Raw genomic sequence first — 20,587 nt, forward strand, 5'->3', positions numbered from 1 at the left:
GATGATTTCACCAGAATTTATTATGAAATGCTAATGGGGAAAAAAAAAAATTTTCAAAATGTATCCTTTGTAGCCTCTTTCACTCAAATGTCAAACACAACCTGTCACAGGAGTAACAGAAAACTACTGCAATATGAGCTAGTAGCTCATTTTGTAAGAGATGCTTATGGGATTTTTATTTCCCCATTTGTAGATATGTGCTGGCAGAAAACCTCTGCAGGGATTCTCATGGCCAGCATAATTTGCTATCACACCCCAGGTCAGGGTGCGCATCTGCAAGGAGGGGAACCCAGGAGCAGCAGAAGCCCGACCCTACTGGACACAGGCCCTAGCAACATCTGTAGATGCCAATGAAGTGGATCAGCTATACCAGGGCACATCCTGGCATAGCTGATCATGCTCCAAAGACAATGTCTATTTATAGACAAAGATTGCAAAGAGTCAGTGGTAGTAGCTCAGAGACCTCAGCTCCCACAAGAATGTCAGACACAGAATTCTCCATTGAGTGGCCCCAGAGTTGGCTGGCATGGAATAAACACTTTGCTAATATGTCTGAATGCAGTCCACACCTGCATATCTCAATAAAGCAGTCATTTCAAGAACTTTGTCTCTGGGGTTGAACTTTGGTGCAGCATAGAATTCTGTACAACTGACCTGGCCCTAAAGCCACTCCTCTGCCTCTAGGAGGGTTGGTGGGGGCTCTACTGTAGCTGGTTGTAGAGGACAGGCAGTTCATCACCACTGGCTCTCTTAGATGTATGGGGAGCTAGCTGCAGCTATGGGAGTATGCAAGCATCTGCAAAGGGAGATTTCATGACACAGTGCGTCTAAAGTCCCAAACCGCCACAACAACATATAGCCCACATGCCAGATCCAGCCCACAGACCACTCGATCCAGCTCATGAAGTTGGAAGGTTTTGCTTGTGCCTACTCTCCCACCTGCACTGGAGCCTGGCAGCTTCCAGCTGTACCCACACTGCAGCTGGAGGGCAGGAGGTGAATAGAGAGAGAAATCAGTAGCACAGATACTGTTGTTCTGGACCACAGTTTCTACAAGCTTGCTAGTTCTTGCCTTAATGGAACACTTATATGTTCAAACAGACTTTTTTTTTTTTAACGGCATCCTGAGGCAAGCATGGACTTACTGAAGCCTGGGGATCAAGGGACCTTACTTCTAATTCTGGCTCTGTGACCTTGAGTATATCACTGCAAGCACATTGCACCTCAGTACTCCTATGCTTAAAATGAGAATAATAGTTTTCTTGTATCTGGAATAAACACTATTTTGATGCTTCTAAATTTCTGGATGGAAAGTACTATATATTCTATGCATTAAATTGATTAGGGTGACCATATGACTTGGATTGGCTGGGGCAGCCCTGGATTTCAGAGGCAAGTTTGCCTCAAAACATTCTTTATCCACTTTGGCAGTATCATTAGAAGAGGCAGATCCAGGAGCAGGTGGCACAATGGTGTAGTTGTGCTCCTCTTTGATTCTTGCTCCACCCAAACTTTAAAATCAACTGCCTGGGAGGGTGGTGACATTTCTATTCAGACAGTGCTGAGGGAGTCAAAGACTTCATAGCTCATTATCTTCTCCCTGATTCTTGCTAATCTCTCTCTACTCCACACAACTCTTTATCCTTTTTAATGGTTTTGATGTTCTACTATCTAAACTATTATTTCTTCTGCAATTTGGCTGTCAATGCTTTCTGGTAATGTCTATCTTATTTTCACAGATATATAAACTATTTCTAGTTCTAGCTAAAAACCTTAACTCAGGTGTAGAAATGATTGGCAGTGAGGTACTGGAGGCACTTCAAGATCATCTAGGAAGCTTGGTTTGTTTAATGAATCTGAATAAAAGGCATAGCTTTAACTACAGTGACTACAGGACTAATGACACATGATCTTCTGACTTTTTAGCCAAGGTGGTTGTATTTTCTTAAATTTAATATATATTCTAGTAAATTTGTACACATACCAATCTTTGCTTTTGCTTTGATCTTAAACTGAATAATATAGCCCCCTACCATATTAGAAAAGCATGTAGTTTTTCATTAATTGGAAAAATGATTGTGTTGTGTTATATGTGGTGATGTGCATCCCTCTTTCCAAAATCTTAAATCTGCCCATGATCAGGAAGGCTTTTATTTTTTATTAGACAGATGCTACAAAACAGGTGTCTCAAATACTCACTACTACTTTAAAGGGTTAAAAATGTTGATTCTTCTAAGATAACCTCACAAACTGTGTTCTTTGCCGGAGTTCTTTGGATCTAGGGGTATGTGACGCAGGCCCTATTCAATTCAGATTTGGCCCAAATCAGGGACAGTGATTTAATTCGTTGATTCAGACCATTGTCCTTGATTCAATTTGGCTGAATCTGAATCAGCGATTGGGACATAGACACAGCTTTGAAAGTTTTGTTACATACCTTGAGGTAGCAGGCACGGCTTGTGATTGCTGCAATGCTGGGGCTCATAGAGCATCCCACAGGAGTGTGTGGGGGAAGGCCCTCCACGTGCTTGGCAGCAAACCCAGAAGTGGACTGGAAGTACCCTCCCAGCTCAGTGATTGGCAGCAGGGGGACTTCAGGTGCCCCCCTGACCCAGAAGGTACCAGTCACCAAGCTGGGGAGTGGGGGCACTGCACTCCCTAGCAGACCCAGAAGTGGACTAGAAATGCTTCTGGTCCACTTCCGGGTCTGCTACCGAGCATGCTGGGAGCCCCCCATGTTTCTTTAGGACACTCCATGTGCCCCAAAATCACAGCACTCATGAGCCCCTGCTACCTAGAGGAATGTAGAAGAAACAGTTAAAGCTGTCTCTACGTCTGAATCTTTCCAATAATAGATTTGGAGGGCTCCAATTCGATTCAGAGAGATTAAAGGCTCCTCTGATTCAATTCAGATTCAGAGATTCAGCCATCGAATTGGGTCAAATCTCCACTGAATCAAATCAGGGACTGAAGCTTCGCACAGGCCTATCTGAATTTGACAGATCTGTCTTCATTGGGACAGTAGGTCAGTGTTTCATGAATCCTCCTCTAACCTTTCTATAGACCCTAGACACTCTACATAAGGAGGACACTCTGTATAAGGGGCCAAGCAGTGGCATATAACAATGCACTGGATTTCCGGGGGATTGATAGAGGTTCAGAGTCAAGTACTAGACAAAATCACTAACTTTATTTCTAACAAGTGTGCAAGGTGTATATCAAGTAAAAAATGTTGTATAAGATTATTCTTTCCAAAACAACTCCCTGTTCCAGCTCTGTCTGCAATTCAGTTTCAATAACTCTATTATCATGACAAGTTATGCAAGTCTTGTCAAATTTAATACATCAACTATCTGTGAATCAGGGAGGTTTCACACATTAGCAATAGAATACACAGACTTAATACAATGTCTCCATTGTACGTTAATGTCTATTTCTAAGTCAGTGGCAGGTTGGCATGTAATGTGAGGCTGCTTCTACTCCCTCTTTCCTTTTTTCCAAAATTAATTTTTCTTCCTTGCTTATTTAAGTAGGAAATCTTTTTTCTATTTCTTGCAACTTGAGGAATTCTCTTTATATTGTAGAACTCTTGTTTATTGGATGATTTCCATCCTGTTTGGAATCAACTTTCCATTAAAACATTAACAATGTTACTGAAATGTGGATCTGGGTTTGTATCTTTCTAAGATGTTAGAACGAAATGAACAATGAACAAATTAAAATATCAGTGCTTAATGTTTCTTAAATGCAACTAAAAGAGAAACTCAAAACATTCTTCTCTAAATGATGGAGAAAAGAATGGAACAGAAGCAGACTCACCTGTGGCTTTTCCTACAATGGATAAACTGAATTAGTGGTTTGTCTTCAGAGATTCATACCAGTGGACCAAACTTTTAACTAAATCAATTTAACAAGCTTTCTTTTGTTCTAGTCCTCCATAGGCACAAAATATAGTGCCCAGTCTGGAAGATCTCTCAACAAAGCTGCTGTTTCCAGAAGACAGAAAACTTACTTTTAAAACCTTTTAACATTAAATTTAAGACACTGAGGTGGTTTTGTTTTTTGGGGGGGTTTTTTTTGCTTTTTTCCTATTAAAGTCTGTCAACTGTGTTCATTTTAAAAAGCTTTCACTAGTCTGCCTTTTTCCATGGCCTACTCACAGCTTACTCACAATATCTGTTCCCTGGGTCCTGCCTTCTCCTCCAGAAACTCTATTCCCCATTACTTATGGAGCATGTCTGCCCTTTGATGCTGGGGGACCATCCCTTATATCCCCTAAGTGTTCTGTCTCTTGTAAAGGGCCTTTTCCCTTTCACCCTTCCTTTTTTGTAGTGGGGACCTATTATGTGCTGGCATGGTTCCTGTACTAACATTTATGTGACACAGAATTGTCTGTTGCAAAACTCCATTGATGGTTGCTAAACTTATGACACAAGAACGCCTATGCACATCTAAATCTCTGTTCCCAATAAAATAAGAAAAGATTTCACTCGGCAAAATCCCAACACCTGTTTAATCACCTTCAATATTGCAGTTTTCTTCTATCTAAATCAGTAACCAAACATGTAACACATCCTTACTTTTGTTCAGGAAAGAATGAAAAGCAGATTTAGGACTTTATCTTTCTAAGATTTTAGATGGAAAATATGTTATGGGGGCATCCAGAGTGAAACAGGTGGTGAGAATATTTTGGTGCAATTTTGTTATATACAATAATTAGCAGTTTAGAATAGACTCCTAATTTCAGGTCTAAATCCAACAGAGTCCTAAAGTGAGAGTTAGAACATATTTCATATTACTGTACGACAATGCTGATTAATGAAAACCACTGCATGCCTTTTCAGCACTTCATGACACTATAACTACATAGTAGAAATGGTCAAAACACTCTTGCTTAGACATTTTCCTAGGGGAGCAATTATAGGAATGGGATACAGTTTAATGAAAGCTTTCCATTAATGATAGTACCAACCAGCTATGCATGATATTTCTAAATACTACTCAGTACCAAGAGCCTTTATAAATTTAATAAGCACTATAAACCTATAGCATTATAAGTGCTCTTAAATAGCCTTTTCCAGGTTGCTATTTGCCTTTCAAGTAGTGTTTGACCTATCACATATGCTCTGAATAGTATGGCTGCAAAAATAGTGGTATATTAACCTAAAACATGGTGGACTTCTGAATAGTGATAGAAATTTGGCACATAATACTAATAAATAAATGTAAACTTAATTTGATTACTCAAACTTTGACAACATGAAAGACTGTGGTGGTTTAGTTGGCTATTTCATAACTACCAGATAAAATTAATAGAAATGATCTGAACTACTAGTAAATGTTTTTCTTCCCAATTTAACACTGTAATCCTACTAGTGGATGTGGCATGAGTCAGCTGACTGGCCTAATATATATCTAATTCTACTCTCTTTAACTTCACCCACAAAACAAAAGATTGTATTAATTGAAGATAAGAATTTAATAGATTTCATAGACATTAAGGGCTGGAAAGGACCTCATGAGATCATCGAGTCCAGCCCCCCTGCCATAGTTAGGAAGTCAATTGGGATCAAGTGACCCCAGCAAAAAAAAAATTCACATGTTTTTTTAAAGAGTCCAGAGTAGATGCTTGCACCACATCTGGGGGGAGTCTGTTCCAGACCCTGGACACTCACACCATAAAGAACTTTTTTCTTATATCCAGTCTAAATCTTCCTTCCTTTTATGACCAGATTTTATGGCCATTAGACCATAGAGTTTATGGCCATTAGACCTTGCTATCCCTTGGGGAGCTCTGGTGAACAGCTGTTCTCCCAGGTCCTGATGTACCCCTGTTATATAATTGTAGGCTACTACCAAGTCCCCCCCGAGCCTTCTCTTTTCCAGACTGAAGAGTGCCAAGTCCCTCAGCCTCTCCTCATACGGCTGGTCCTCCAGCCCTTGGATCATACAAGTAGCTCTCCTCTGCACTTTTTCAAGCTTTTCCACATCCCTCCTGAAGTGGGGGGCCCAAAACTGTATGTAGTATTCCAGCTGTGATCTCACCAGGGAATAGTGAAGCAGGAGGATGACATCCCTGGTTTTGCTTGAGCTGTATTGGTGGATGCACGCCAGAGCTTGATTTGCTTTGCCAGTCGCAGCATCGTATTGGTGGCTCATATTCATCTTGAGGTCAATCAAAACCGCCAAGTCCCTTTTGGCTGTGGTGCTAGCAAACACAGCACTGCCAAGCCTGTAAGCTGAAGGTTCTTCTTACCAAGGTGCAGCGCCTTACATTTCTCTGCATTGAAGGCCACCAGGTTTTGGTCAGCTCACCTTGAGAGCATGTCCAAGTAGGCCTGTATCCCTAGCCTAGCCTGTGGTGTGACCGCCCTCCCCCACAATTTGGTGTCATCCATGAACTTTGTCAGTTCACATCTGACTCCAAAATCCAGATCATTAATAAAGATATTAAAGAGTACTGGCCCAAGTACCAAGCCCTGAGGGACTCCACTGGTCACCCTGTACCACACTGATTTGCTCCCATCAACTAGTACTCTTTAGGTCTGACCCCATAGCCAGTTATGTAGGCATCAGACCATAAGATGATCAAGGCCACAGTTCCCCAGTTTAACCATGAGGACATCATTGGGAACTAGGTCAAAGGCTTTCTTGAAATCCAGATATATGACATCCATGTCATCTCCCTTGTCCAGGGCATGTGTTATCTGGTCATAAAAGAAGATGAGGTTGGTCAGGCAAGACTTGCCAGTCACAAGGCTATGTTGACTGGCATTGAGATGCTTGTCTTCCGTTAGTCTGGTGTTGATGGATCACTTGACAATTTTCTCCAGGATTTTTCCAGGGATGGACGTCAGACTGATCGGTCTATAATTCCCTGGGTCATCCCTCCTCCCTTTCTTGAATATAGGGAACACATTGGTTCTATTCCCATCTTCTGGAACCTCACCTGAGAACCCTGAGTTTTCATATATCTTTGCTAAGGGATTATGCAATGTCTGCCAGATCCTTCAAGACTCTCAGGTGTATTCTCTCTGGGCCTGCGGAATGAATCAATACTATTTTCCTCTTGATGAGTTTACACTGATGACATGCTTTGATATGGATATTACTCCCAAGACATACAAAAGTCTAAGCCACTTGATTTCAATATCCAATCTCCTATTCAACAACACGCAACCAATCCTTCAGCACTAATGGAATCTTCTCCCTGTAATTTTAATTCTTCCCAGCCAATTGGTAATTAATGCAAAGCAGGAAATTCTGCACATATTGCACCTAATTTTATTGCTCCTGAATGCTGTGTCTTTATGTGCACCCAGGACTGTAGCACGCTGAGTTGGGTCAGAGCAGCCCCAGGTGACATCAGTTCTGGGGAAGGGGCAGCCTGCAAGCCCAAGCCTGCTCTGACCCAGTTCAACGTGCTGCAGAAGGGCTAGATGGGGCACAAGTGTGCTTCATTGTGGGCTAGACAGCAGGCAGCCCCATACTGAAGCACCTTAATGCCCCTGCCAGCTGTGGCACCATTGCTGTGCACTAAAGAATGGTGTCACGGGGTTGTACTTGTATTTATAAGTCCAACACGTGGCAGAATTAATTAGTTTCCTGAGGCCTAATAGGGCTGCACATGTAGACATTGAGAGTTTATTGCAAAGCTAATTAGTCAGCTCCTCAGTAAACGTCTCATATAGATGCACCCTCTGTGACTCAATACATTAAGAAGGATGAGCACAGCAAAGTAATATATATACATATACATCACACAGGTATTACATAGCCTTCTTTTATCATATCCTTTTATGGCCCAAGGGTCCTATAGAGGGCATAAAATTGGATCATTTTATTAGTCAGGTATGCTTACTTCAACAGAGATCCACAAGTTGCTTAATGTTTTTATGCTTACATGCATAAAAGTAATATTTCACTTAACTACAATGGAAGGATAAAATAATGAATCACAACAAAACCTAGTTTGGTTACTAGTCAACCAAGTCATAAATATGGACAACTATTTATATTGATCCTGAAATACTGATAAAATGTGTAATGATGTGCCAATGATGATGTATAATCATGTGCCTTCACCAGTGTGCTGTTTTTGGGTGTAATAAAGTAGTCCCGATAACAGCAAGCTGTTTCATTTAAAGAAATAAATGCACCTGTTTGCTGGACTTGCATCAGCAGGGAGTCAGGGAAAATGAACTTCCAGGAATGTAATCCTAACACCATCACTGACAATGGAAATTCTGCCACTGATCTGTGGGGGGCCAAGATTTTACTCCAGTTGAGGATTCAAGAACACTAAGGAGCTAAAGGAGCTATATCACTTGAACAGTGGTCACATGAGATGACACAAAAAGAGGTCAGAGAACTTCAGAGATGATACCAGATTCAACTCCAAATTCAAAACCAACTAGCAAGAAACAGTGCATGTATACATCATTTTCAAGAAAGCCAGAGCATGACTATACACTATTGGCTTTGTGTGTGTGCATGTTCACACAAAGAGATATACTGTTTCATATACAAACTGCTAAGAGCTGCTTTGTTTTTGCTTGATTTCTCCAAGCAACTAAATCTCTGCAAGTGTTAACCCATCTAATGGTTTTAGGCATTCTATTGACTGATAAATCTAGAGGGAGTAGTAATTTGTTTAATCCTGATAAAATGGATATTGCCAGCTGATTTAGATTAAGTAGGAAATTTGAGTGCCTGAAATTCAGCATGCTTTTTCTGTGTATTCTTGACACAGTATCTATTATTACCAGATCCTCAGGGGCCTGAAAGCTGAAGATGACAAAACAAAAGAATACACACTGCCCATCCCTCATCTCCAGACCCTAATGCTCGTTGACTGAAAACTGCAGTACAGCAAACATATGTATCGTATCCTTGTAGATGTGTAAATTAATGAAAATAAGATATGCCTTACACAATGAATAACAAAGTTATTGACTTTATTTACTTACAGTTACCTTTCCAGGTTTTTAGAAGAAGAATTCACTATTCTGCTTAGTACTAGAAAAAAAAATCTTCTTGGTATTACTATTTCAGCATTTTATTTTGAACTAAAACCCCAAGGCGTACTGGTTCTTTTTTGTTTTTGTCAGCTCGTTCCAAAATAAGAACTATTCATTCCCACCCTCCAGTCAAGAGGAAGAACCTCAACACCATCATAATGACAAGTCATTCCTATACCTTCACCCTTAAACTTATGTAACATTTACAGAATTCTATATTTGTAGAAGTAGTTATATATAAATCCTGTACTTTTTAGATTTAGAGGTATGGAAAGAATTGCCATTATTATGCTATTTTTTCTATGTAGGCACACATGTGCATACATATATGTGTGTGAACGTACACACATACAGAGCTATTATAGACAAAGAATTATGTTAAAAGGTCATTAGGGGCACATCCAGATGTATGCAGTTTGTGGTACCTGAAGGCTGTTGGAGGCACTGCAAACTGCATGAGGTGCACACGCACTCATCCATTGCACTGCAAATTAGCAGCACCATGCCGAAATTTGAGACTGGGAGATCCCAGTGTAAAAAAAAAAAAACTGTCACCAAAAAACCAAACAACCAGTACAGCATGGTGCAGACAGCAACAGCATGCACTGCCACAAATGGAGCCTAGTTATCCAGAGCCACACTCTAGCTGCCGGCCAGGTTCTGTGTGGCTGAATCAGTACCACTGCTGCCTAGAAGGCTCCCAGGACCCTAGGTAAGGCTGCTGGGGTCAGCACAGGTGGTGGCCCCAGCCTTCCTTATCTCCCCACCTCCCCACCAGCACAATTTGGCATGCGCTGGAGGGCACGTACAGGGGTGTGCCCTGGGGCACAAAGCAGCAGCACAAATATGTGCTGCTGCTGTCTGTGTTGTGGCAAATGTATGGCCCTGCATGTGCATGCTTGTTTGGGTGTACCTTAGAATTGTCAAGTCAAGCTCACTGTCTCCTTCAAAGCCCTGGATGGAGAGTGTTCTATGCACTGGGATGGTGTACTGAGTGAAGCTGCTGTCCCTAGCATCACAATCTCATTTGCTGCTGACTATAATACTGTCTCTGCCACAAAGTTCCCACGTGATGCTAGACAAATATGTCACAGATGACAACTAACTATACGTTCCTTCATTTTTTAAATAAAATGCTTGGAACGTGAGGCCAAGTTTACAGAACTGCTGAGCTTGATTGGTGTTTTTCTTTTAACATATTCAGGGCAATAACCCTGATCCGTATTTTGAAAATTCAGACATTAGGTGTCTCAAGCTAGGCACCTAAAGTTAATGGACACTTGATAATTTTGGCTTCAATCTACGAATGAGGACAAACAAAATTCTAATACAGTGCTAAAAAAGAATGGCCAGAAGAAGAACTTACCACAGTGCCACTAACTATTGTATTTATTTAACCTTCATGCTTTCCCATGGGGTAATTTCCTACCCCAGACACCTATTCTGTGTGGTACCTTAAAGTTAATTTATTCTATTTTTTTTTCTTTTTAGGACATTGTCACCGGCACCACAGTGCACGATATCCCCAAAGAACATCCAGCTTACATAACTGCTTAGCTCTCTGTGGATGAAAAACTGTCCAGGGTAACATGTTACCCCAGGCATGAATGTGTTTTTCCATATGGAGTAACAACTTATCCCATGCCCATGTTAATGCAATTTCTGTATAAATGACAGGCCTAGACCTGTTTGGCCACTTTGGGTAGATGCATCTGAAAGGACAGCATTCATTCATACCTCCTTCATGTCCATTTCAGGTGTCCATGGAAACTAATGGATGGCCATCCTCCACTCTGCTTTTGCAGAAGATGTGGTAATCCCTTTTGCTAACCACTTTGTTTATAGGCTGCAAGGTCATCAGAACACCCTACCCTTTGTGATACCCAAATCTACTTCTGCTCTCTTCTCTCATGGTAAAACTCTGACTCACCTGCCCCTTTCATAACATACAAGCTAGTTTACCCTGCCTTTGTTGGAAGTGCAGACAAGGAGCAAAGGGAAAGCAGAGAAGAAATAAAACAACATTATACTGCATACAGTGTACACTATAGAGTTCCCATTCAATGGTAAGGGCTTGACACACTCCATGCCCCTTTTACCTGCTCTCAATAAGCCCCTGCGTGTGTGGTTTCCAAACAGCATCCACCCACATATGGCTTACCTGCAAAGGGTGGATGCTTGTCTCTGGCTTCTACGTCCAGGAGGAGAGGGTCCGACCTGTGCTGCCACAGGGCAGGGTGGAATTGCTTCTGTGACAGCATAGATGGACAGGCTTGTCTTTGATTGTTATTTGTATGCATTCAGCAGTAATCTTTTTTTTTCTTTTTTTTCTGCAGTCCAGGATGAGAAGGCAGTGCATATTCAATGGTGAATCCTGTCTTGCATAGGTAACAGGGGATGACAACAACACATCCATTGATGAAATTTTATCCCAAGTCAGTGAGGATACTGACTTTGTTCCAGACATGGGAGATTGTTCAGAGCAAGAAGACCATGTATCTACGGAAGCTTCATCCAGATCACATGAGGAGGAATTGGTGCCACAAGCAGAAGTGATACCAACACTTCCAATGGGAAAGGAAAGAGGACCAGCCTGGAGCCATCCTGAACGACTGAGGAGAGCTACAGCAGGACATGGATCAGAACCACTGCCACCACCCCAAGAAAACATTGCAGATGATGACACCTTTAGAAGAAGGAATGGCAGTGTGAGAGAAAAAAAGTCCACAGCTAATACATCACTGGAGAACAGCCAAACACATAGTCCATGAAAGTGCTGGGCCAACAAGAGAAAGTAATAAAGACACAGTGGTGGAAACTTTCCACCTGTTTCTCTCACAAGATATCCTGACTGTTATCATAAGAGAAACAAACAGAGAGGCAGAAAGAAGATTCAGAGAGTGGAATGATAGCTATCCTGAAAATAGAAAGGAGTGGAAAAAGCTGGATGAAACAGAGCTGAAAGCCTACATTGGCCTCCTACTGCTCAGTGGTCTCTACCATGGTGGTCATGAGGCACTGGAGGAGTTGTGGGAGCGATGCACTGGGTGTCCTTGCTTCCGTTCCACCATGAGTTTAAAATGATTCTGTCAAATCACCAACTATCTGAGATTTGACAACAAACTGACACATAAGGAAAGGAGAGCTGTGGACAAGTTGCTGCTTTCAGAAATATTTGGCCACAATTTTTGGAGCAGATGGTTGATGAGTAGCTCATTGCATTTAGGGGTCGGTGTCCCTTCAGATAGTATATGTCCAGCAAGCATGCCAAATATGGCTTGAAAATTTGGTGGTGTTCTGATGCAGCAATATCATTCCCCCTGTCTGGAGACATCTACCTGGGAAAGCAACCAGAAGCTCCATGCCAAGGTAATTGCGATACCCAGGCCATTGAAAAATTAGTTCATCCCTGGTACAAGATGGGAAGGAATATTGTGGGTGACAACAATTTCTCCACAAGTACTGACTTGGCAGAAAGACTGCTACAGGAGAACTTGACTTATGTGGGTACGATTCAGAAAAACAAGGCCAATATCCCAAACAAATTGCAAGCAAATCAAAGAAGGGAAACTTTTTCATCCATTTTTGCTTTTGATGGGGAACTCACCCTAGTTTCCTATGTTCCAAAGAAATCCAAAGTTGTGGTGCTGCTGTTAAGTATGCACCATGACCTGTCAGTGGGTGGAAAGCAAAGAAAGCCAGACATCATCCATGACTACAATAATAACAAGGGTGGGGTGGATAACCTTGACCACTTAGTCCATATGACCACCTGCAGACAGAAAATCAACAGGTGGCCAATGACATTATTTTTCAATATGCTGGATGTGGCTGCCATTGCCAGTGTCATCATTTGGCTAGGCCACAATGCAAACTGGAAGCAAAGATCACATTTAAGACAACAGTGGGTTTTTTTGCAGGAGCTTGGAGAACAGTTGATCAACAGACAAAACCAAGAATGATGGATACACGTAATCTAAGTCTGTCAAGTCTGGTATGACTGCCCTAAATTACAAATTGCCACGATGCACCCCAGTAGAACCTTCTGCAAGCATGAGTAGACATTATGATTTTTGTCCAAGGATAGATGACCGCAAAACCCAGAAGCGATACGAAGTTTGTAAGCGATTTGCTTGTGTGCACCACAATACATTGCTCCTGCTTTGCGAGGAATGCAATATTTAGTTAAAACACTTATAAAATGTTTTTGGAATTAATTGTTAGTTTGAAAACACTATGAACTGCAGACTTAGCAAATTCACGTTTGGAAACTCTAACAAATGTTTACATTTTGTTCATAGTTCTAGTTAAATAATATTTTGGGTTCAAATCATCATAAATACTGTTTCAAAAAATCTGTATGTTTAATAAATAGTTTTTGGTACATTTATACTGTTGTTTCTGGTTCCATTTTGTTATGTGGGTGGGGTAACAAGTTAGCCCATGAAACAACAACAGTTACGGTTTCATGAGCATGGAAGAGGGTTAATCCATTGATTTTATCCAGTGGTAAGTGAAAACTAAATTACTGCTTCATTCAGAAATAAATTATTATGGTTTAGATTCACAATATTACTAAGGGATACCGAGGAGATAGCTAAAACAGTTGCAATGGATATTGTATGCAAGCTCAAAAACCCTAAATTCCTCTTCTCCCTTTAGAGTGGTATGATTTGTTTTGTTTCTCTACAGCTACTGAGTTTCTGTTTCCTACCTGTAAAATGAGAATTATATTGAATTATCATCTAATTTCATAGGGGTGTATTGAAGATAGCACTTCAATGCTATGGCACTCCAATACAGAAATTACCATAAGGATTAATGACTGACCAATGACCAAATGAGCAATAATTTCAATGATGATTTGATAGGGTGAATAAGTAAGAAATATATGAAGCCAGAAACTGACCATGAAGAAAAGTAAATATTGACTAGCTTCCCATTTCCTCAGTGAGGCAAGGATCCGTGGGAAATGAGTAAATGTGTCAAGTAAGAAAACCTGTATTATACCACATACATACAAAGTAGCAACCTTAGTTCTGGCATTTCCTACCTTCTGAGGAATTAAATCTGTAATCTTAACTTTCATTCAACATCTTTTCAGATACAACCCACATCTATTTCTATATATGTGTACATTAGATATATGTAATTTATTTTGAATTTCATAATGTGGTATGCAACTGTTACCTTGGCAACTGAACTGAAACGGACTGACCAAGTCAAATCTCAATCCTTTCTTTCTAAAACTGTTCTTACGTTCAGTTTCAATACCTTCCTGCTCTGATAAAGAATATGTTACTATGCTAAATACTGCAATAAATGTCTTTACAGAAGGCCATTTTTCTGTAACATATTGTATACTTTAGGAAGCAGATTATTTGAATGTGGTTCTTCAGGGTTTCCTGTATTTTTAGCTAACCTATTAGTAGGAACCTTGGGGTTTCATTTAGGTGGGAAAGTTCAGACTTTTTAGTGGACATTGTGCTCATAATTTATTGTGAAACATTCCCAAACCAATCAGCTGGCAATATACTCAAAAGATGAAAAAGAAATACAGAATATGTTGTTTTAGTATACCTCAGTATGAAAGAAATAGATAACCAAGGCACCAGCTACTTCTCCCCAATACAAAATAATCACCCCTACACCTCCAAATACATGGACACTATTTCTCTGCTAGTGTAAACTGATTCAGTTCTACTCATCTTGGTGCAATATATGACACATAGGTTTGCTAACAGTGTAAGAACTACCTGGCAACCCAAGCTATACTCTAAAGTTTATGTTATAGAACTATTCTGAAATGTGTTGGTACAGCTGTGCACAAGCATTTGTTCAAGCACACTCCAATTACTTGGCACTTCAACCTCATGTGGTGCACTGGAGATTTCCACTACATTGGCCATTTTTGCAGTGGTTGAAGAGCTGTGAATGCTTGCATACAAAGTATTTCAACTAGTGGAACTGCAATTCCACTAGTTGAAATCTAATATTTATATACACTTTAGATGCCAAGCCCTGATTAGACCAACTGTTCTGCTGTTTTCATCTGCTGGAGCAGCATAAATTAATCAGAAGGGAAAGCAACAGATCTGTCATAATATCTGTTTAAACGAAAACAACCCCCCACTACCTCAAACCCAATTCAATCCCACACATAGCTCTCTGAATATTTTATATCAGTGGTTTTCAATTTGTGGTCCATGGAGCCCTAGGAGTCTACAGACTGTGTCTAAGGGGTCCATGATAGAGGACTATGATCAACCAAAGGTATGTGAAAACCTAGAGTCCACTACACCTCCATTCACAATTTCCAAAGGGCTCTGCACCTCTATTCAAAACTTTTTAGGGATCCACAAATTAAAAATGGTTGAAAACCACTGTTTTACATGATTCATTTGTTTCACATTACAGCTCATAGGCTAAGGAAAATATTTTGCCAATTTTTTCTCTTTAAAAAAAAAAGATATGCTGAGGCTTGAGGCTTAACGGCACAAGACTTGATGGGTAATTACTGACAGATAATGGGTAAAGGTTTTAAAATGCTAGTTGTGTGTCTGTCAATCTGTCATCACCAGCAGCAGGCAATACTGCCAACAGTGTCTTTGAGACATTTTAGAGTACTAAGAAAGCTTTGTAGTTATTTACTTGCTGGTTATGTCTAAATCATTACATTTTCAGGTTTTTTTAAATTATATTAGGAACACTTTATTTTTAAAAAAGGAATCCAAAACTTAAATGTATGCTGATAATGGTGCTCACCATATGACAGTTTCTCAAGAAGCAGTGGTGAACAACTGTCAGTTTTCATTTGAGTTCTGGATTAAGAGAACCTGCCTGGAATGGTAATCAGTAACTAAGGGTACACCACAGCAAACTTCAGGTCTAATTTACAAACAGTAGAATTATAGAAGCCAAAGTTAAATTTACTCAGTTTAGCATACAATGAGACAATCCATGCAGAAGAATCAATACAGTTTTATGCGACTGAATGACAAAAAACAAAAAAACCTAACTTACTACTGTCCAAAAACAGTAATTGGTTTTGAAGTTTTGAGTCAAATACCTGCAAGCACTAGTTAAAAAAAGTGTGCAGTAAGCCTGTACGAAAAGCAAATCCCTACGGTCGAGGTGCATTGTTGGCGGGCAATACTCTAGAATATGGTTTATGTATCAGCGGCTTAACCCAAGCCATTTCCCTGCAATTCATTTCATGCAGTTAAGTGTTATCAGCTGCTGTGCTCACTGCTGGTGATACTACATTGCAGACTGAACACAGCATTATGCTAAGCTAAAGTCATTCCCTGTGGAAAGCTTCCTGACGTATATACATTTTAGCTAAGGAGATGCAAATTTTGAAGTAGCTATATTCCAAAGTAAGGTGAAAGCACACATCCGAAAAAAGCAGATTTTAATTCAAAAGGGAGATTTCATGAGGAATGTGAGAAGAAGCCCTATATTTCATATGTTATTTTGAGTTATAGATGTTTGTTTTAATGGATTTCATGCAGCCAGAACCAAAAATCTCTCCCTCTTAGAAGCAGCTAGTTTTAAAAATGGCCCTAAGTATTATGGAGCAAAAGCTGCTCTTCTTGATCTGACATTTCTCATTCATCAAAAACAACTTTGCCTGATATAAGAGAGTTGCTGTTTTTGGCCCAATAGCATTAACAATTTTAAAACATTTATTGGTGGCAAAAAATGGAATGGCAGATTGAACTGGCAACTTCTCCTCCAATATAGAAAGGATTCATAGCTGTTCATTTAGAAAGCTAAAGTGCGTTATATCTGAGACTCCAAAGAGTCTACTGTTGGCCTAATGCACTATGCACATCTTCATAACACAGAGATGCATCCTTCAAAGTCTGTTTCCACTGATTAGCTGTTGTAGAGCTGTGCAATGGGCTCTCAAGACACTAAGCCTGCTGCCTTCTCACTTGAACCAGTTTTATACTGGTTTAACTTCCATTACTTTAATGAAATTAACAATTTAATTGACACTGACATCAGAGGGGCATTGGATAACCTGACACAGAAATAAGGATGCAATGCTGGAGTAAGATAATGTAATAGAAGTGCAGACTGAGGGGTTTACTGAACCTCCTCCAGGATGTCAAAACATTACTGCAATGACTTCCTCTTTTATTCTTTTCTGACATGGTCCCCTCCTGGCAAAGACAGATACTATGTGTATGAAATTGCTGATCAGATGTTTAGCTAATCTAAGTACAGTTCTCTAAACTTTAACCATATTTACTTGAACAGAAGATGACCCTGGTTATAAAAACAACCCCTTAATAATTATATTCAGTATACGGAAACATTATAAATTTGTCACATGTTCCAAGTATATAATATAATAATTGGAGGTTTGCTTTGAATTTGTCCTCTCCCCACTGCTATAGCAAGGAAAATTAATCTGGGGAGTCAGGTATCCCCTTTGCCCTCTGCTTCCCTCAGCAACCTCTTCCCCCTCCCCTTACTATTAGACCCTGCTCTCCATACGCACGAAAGTAAACAGCAAATTTGTAAACAATGACCTTGAAATTAAACATGGCTATAGTAATGTGCATATAGGACCCATACACTTAGCTCATCCAGAATTTATACATGTTATCTTTTTTTGAAACTGCTACAAGTTTTAACAGATAAACTCCATAATACACACCTTTGGCACCTACTTAAATATAGTATAAACCAGGGGTAGGCAACCCCCAGCATAGGTGCCAGAGTGTGGCACTTGAAGACATTTTGATTGGCACATGTGCCTCTGGGTCGGTGGCAGGGAAGCGGCTGGAGCTACACGGCAGCACCAAGGACTGGGCCCCTCGTGGCTCCTCTGTCATCCACTCCTGGCACACCAACATCTTACAAGTTGAAATTGTGGATGTTTTTGACACTCTGCCCATTACCCTTGGTATATTAGACCAAAGGTATATTACCCTTGAATGATAGTAGTCCAAAGCCAAATGCTCATGATTTACCATATAGTTACTGGGCTGGGCCCCATCAGAGTCAACAGGACTTCAAGCCATGCTAACCCCACAGCTTGGCCCTGGTCAGTGGGTGTGTGCACCCCAAATACACCCCCACAAAGGATCCAGGTGCTAATTAGCCCCCCACTTTTGTCTGGACCTGGTTATCCTTGTCATGAGTCCTGGGATCCTCTAAAAATGTATATGAAGGTAAGGCACAGGGCAACCTTGACCGGGTTCACCTCATGAAAGGTGGAACCACACTAATCATATGCACCAGGCTGAGAGAAGGGAATGACAGAGGGATTCTTTGTGAACTCTTTGGGGCCCTGTTTGGTGATGTTTGCCAGACATTTAAGGCTACAGAGTAGCTGGTATTCAGGTCCCACTATTAAGCTTCCTGAGCTTGTGATCTGCAGTGTCTAGGTGAATTCTGAACATTCAGCAGAATGACAAAGTCAGGGAGGAGATCTGCCTCAGGCTCTTAAATTGGTGAGATTTCAAGGAAGCTGGTCAAGTGTTTGTGTGGGTTTAAGGCTGGATGTCCCTAAGGTTGATCCTTGGTAGCAGTGTTGACTTAGCTTTGCTAAACAGATTTGGGACACCACCCCATCATAAAGTATATCATCCAACATCCTCCCCCAGTAGCTTCCTAAAATTATGGTCATCTCCACTATTGTCCTACATGAACTAAGAAAATAAAGAAGGAAAGAGATGTCAATAAAATAGACTGTTTCTGCAGTATTCACATCAATTTACCAGAAATCTCTGTGTTCTCTCTTCTGTCTAGTTCCAAATCCTCTTCTTATTTTATGACTAGAAATGGCTCAACACTGGAACATAAAAGCCTGACTCTATGTGTAACTGAAAACTTCGCTGAATTTCCACATCAGAACCAAATGCTGAAAGTTGGCCCATTTCTGTTTTCTATTTGAGTATTTACCACCAGTAAATGAGGCTTAATACATTTTTTGCCAATACTTCACATTTTATGATCATTTTTTATCAAGCAATTAAGGTAGGAGCTGCTGTTTCCCTGGCAACCTTTCCTGTTCTTTGTCTACAGATTAGATTTCTAGCACAATAGGCATCATCTGGTTAGTTTAACTTACACTTGTCTAATAGAACTGCTTTTTTTTTTGCATACGCACCCAAAAACTTATGAACTTGAACTGACCACCAAATATGCCAATGTAATATCAAGGCTCAGATACCTGAACATTTCTATTTGATGTAAACCCAATTAGTTTTTACAGATCTCTTTTATGGGTTGAATATTTGTCAAATTACTCATTCGAAGATTTGGTTAAATTGCCTCTAGGAGACAGCAAATACACCCACAAGCCACTGTTCCAATCATGTTATCTGTTTAAATGAACTAGCATGGGACCGATGAAGGGGAAAGTTGGAGGCATAAAGGGAGTGAAGAAAAATACCTCCCAAGACAATTGCCCTAATGTGTCTGGGCAGGTGCTAATGTTATGAAGAAAGAGCCTAACTTTCCTATGAAGTAACAGTGATAGGAACTTCATCTCTATCACAGTAGCTGATAGTAGTCAAGGTGCAGGCCATTTCACAGCTGAATTGGCATCCAGATTGATCATTATTGACAGCTTGTTTACTGGGAAGATCTTTAGAACTATCTCTCTGTGGACCAAAAAACAAACACACACTAGACAGCCTTAACTTCTTGTTTCCACCCTAGGGAAAATGCAGTGAACGATTCTTAGCTTCTTACACATGACTAGTGCCCTGCAACAGGCAAAGGAAACCTTCTCCACCTTCCTTCTTTGTACTGAACTCTAGAAAAATTTGACTTGCTAATCTTTTACATGTTGTCATTCTTTTCATCTTCTTGGGAGATAAATATTTATAATCAGGCAATTCCCTTCAGGATAACAATGATTCAAATTATACTGATGAATGATATCAAGCAGTTATTAGGCATGAAAAATGTGTATATCAAAGCTTAACAACATTTACACTAACAAAAGAGCAAAGCTTTTTTTCCACCTTTTTTAATAACTCTAATCAGTTTTCCTATATACCCAAGAGGGAGTTTTGAAATGTTAGAATAAATCCACCAGTAAATATGTGGCTGGAGAGTTCTGTTTGCAGTATAATATTATTAAATGTGGAATCAATCAAATGAGAAGTGGTTAATATACTATATCCCTGTGGATGTGACTGTTTGTCTATAAAGGGACAGATTGTCTTTAAAATGGTACTCTTGGCTTTAAAGCTCTAAGTGGTGCAGGCCCAAATTTTTCCTTTATTTTTAAAAACACCCATTTGAACTTAGACGCATTTTTTAAAATCTTAAATCAACAAGCTTTGCAGTCAAGGCTGTGGAAGTCACACCTCCCTGATAGATCTTTTTCTTTTACGAGTTTAAGAATGAGGCAACTGTTTCTGAACTCATGAGATATCCCTCTATTGCATCATTTTAAGGTATAGTCCAAGCAGAATGGCTAAAGAATGTGGCAGAGTTGGCTTGGCTATGAAGTAGATCATCTAAGCGCAGGAGTCCTACCATTTTGTGAAGTCACTTAGATCTTCTAGTTTCTCTTAGACATTCCCTAGCATGGA

The 20,587-nt window shown here is 40.2% G+C and overlaps 1 protein-coding gene and 1 long non-coding RNA gene across 2 annotated transcripts in view; both read right to left on the minus strand.

Moving 5' to 3' along the window:
• The window catches only part of GRID2 (glutamate ionotropic receptor delta type subunit 2), a 1,453,399-nt gene that overhangs the window by 896,310 nt on the left and 536,502 nt on the right, over window positions 1-20,587 (minus strand). The gene's annotated exons all lie outside the window — the stretch shown is intronic.
• On the minus strand, window positions 1,553-20,022 carry LOC109322189. The gene is made up of 3 exons (XR_002104332.1): window positions 20,012-20,022; window positions 7,195-7,210; window positions 1,553-1,636 (listed from the first exon to the last, which is right to left on the minus strand). It is a non-coding gene; the product is annotated as an uncharacterized LOC109322189 (long non-coding RNA).

The sequence above is a fragment of the Crocodylus porosus genome, unplaced genomic scaffold (genome assembly GCF_001723895.1).
Source record: "Crocodylus porosus isolate Cpor-Errol unplaced genomic scaffold, CroPor_comp1, whole genome shotgun sequence".
NCBI classification, from domain to species: Eukaryota; Metazoa; Chordata; order Crocodylia; family Crocodylidae; genus Crocodylus; species Crocodylus porosus.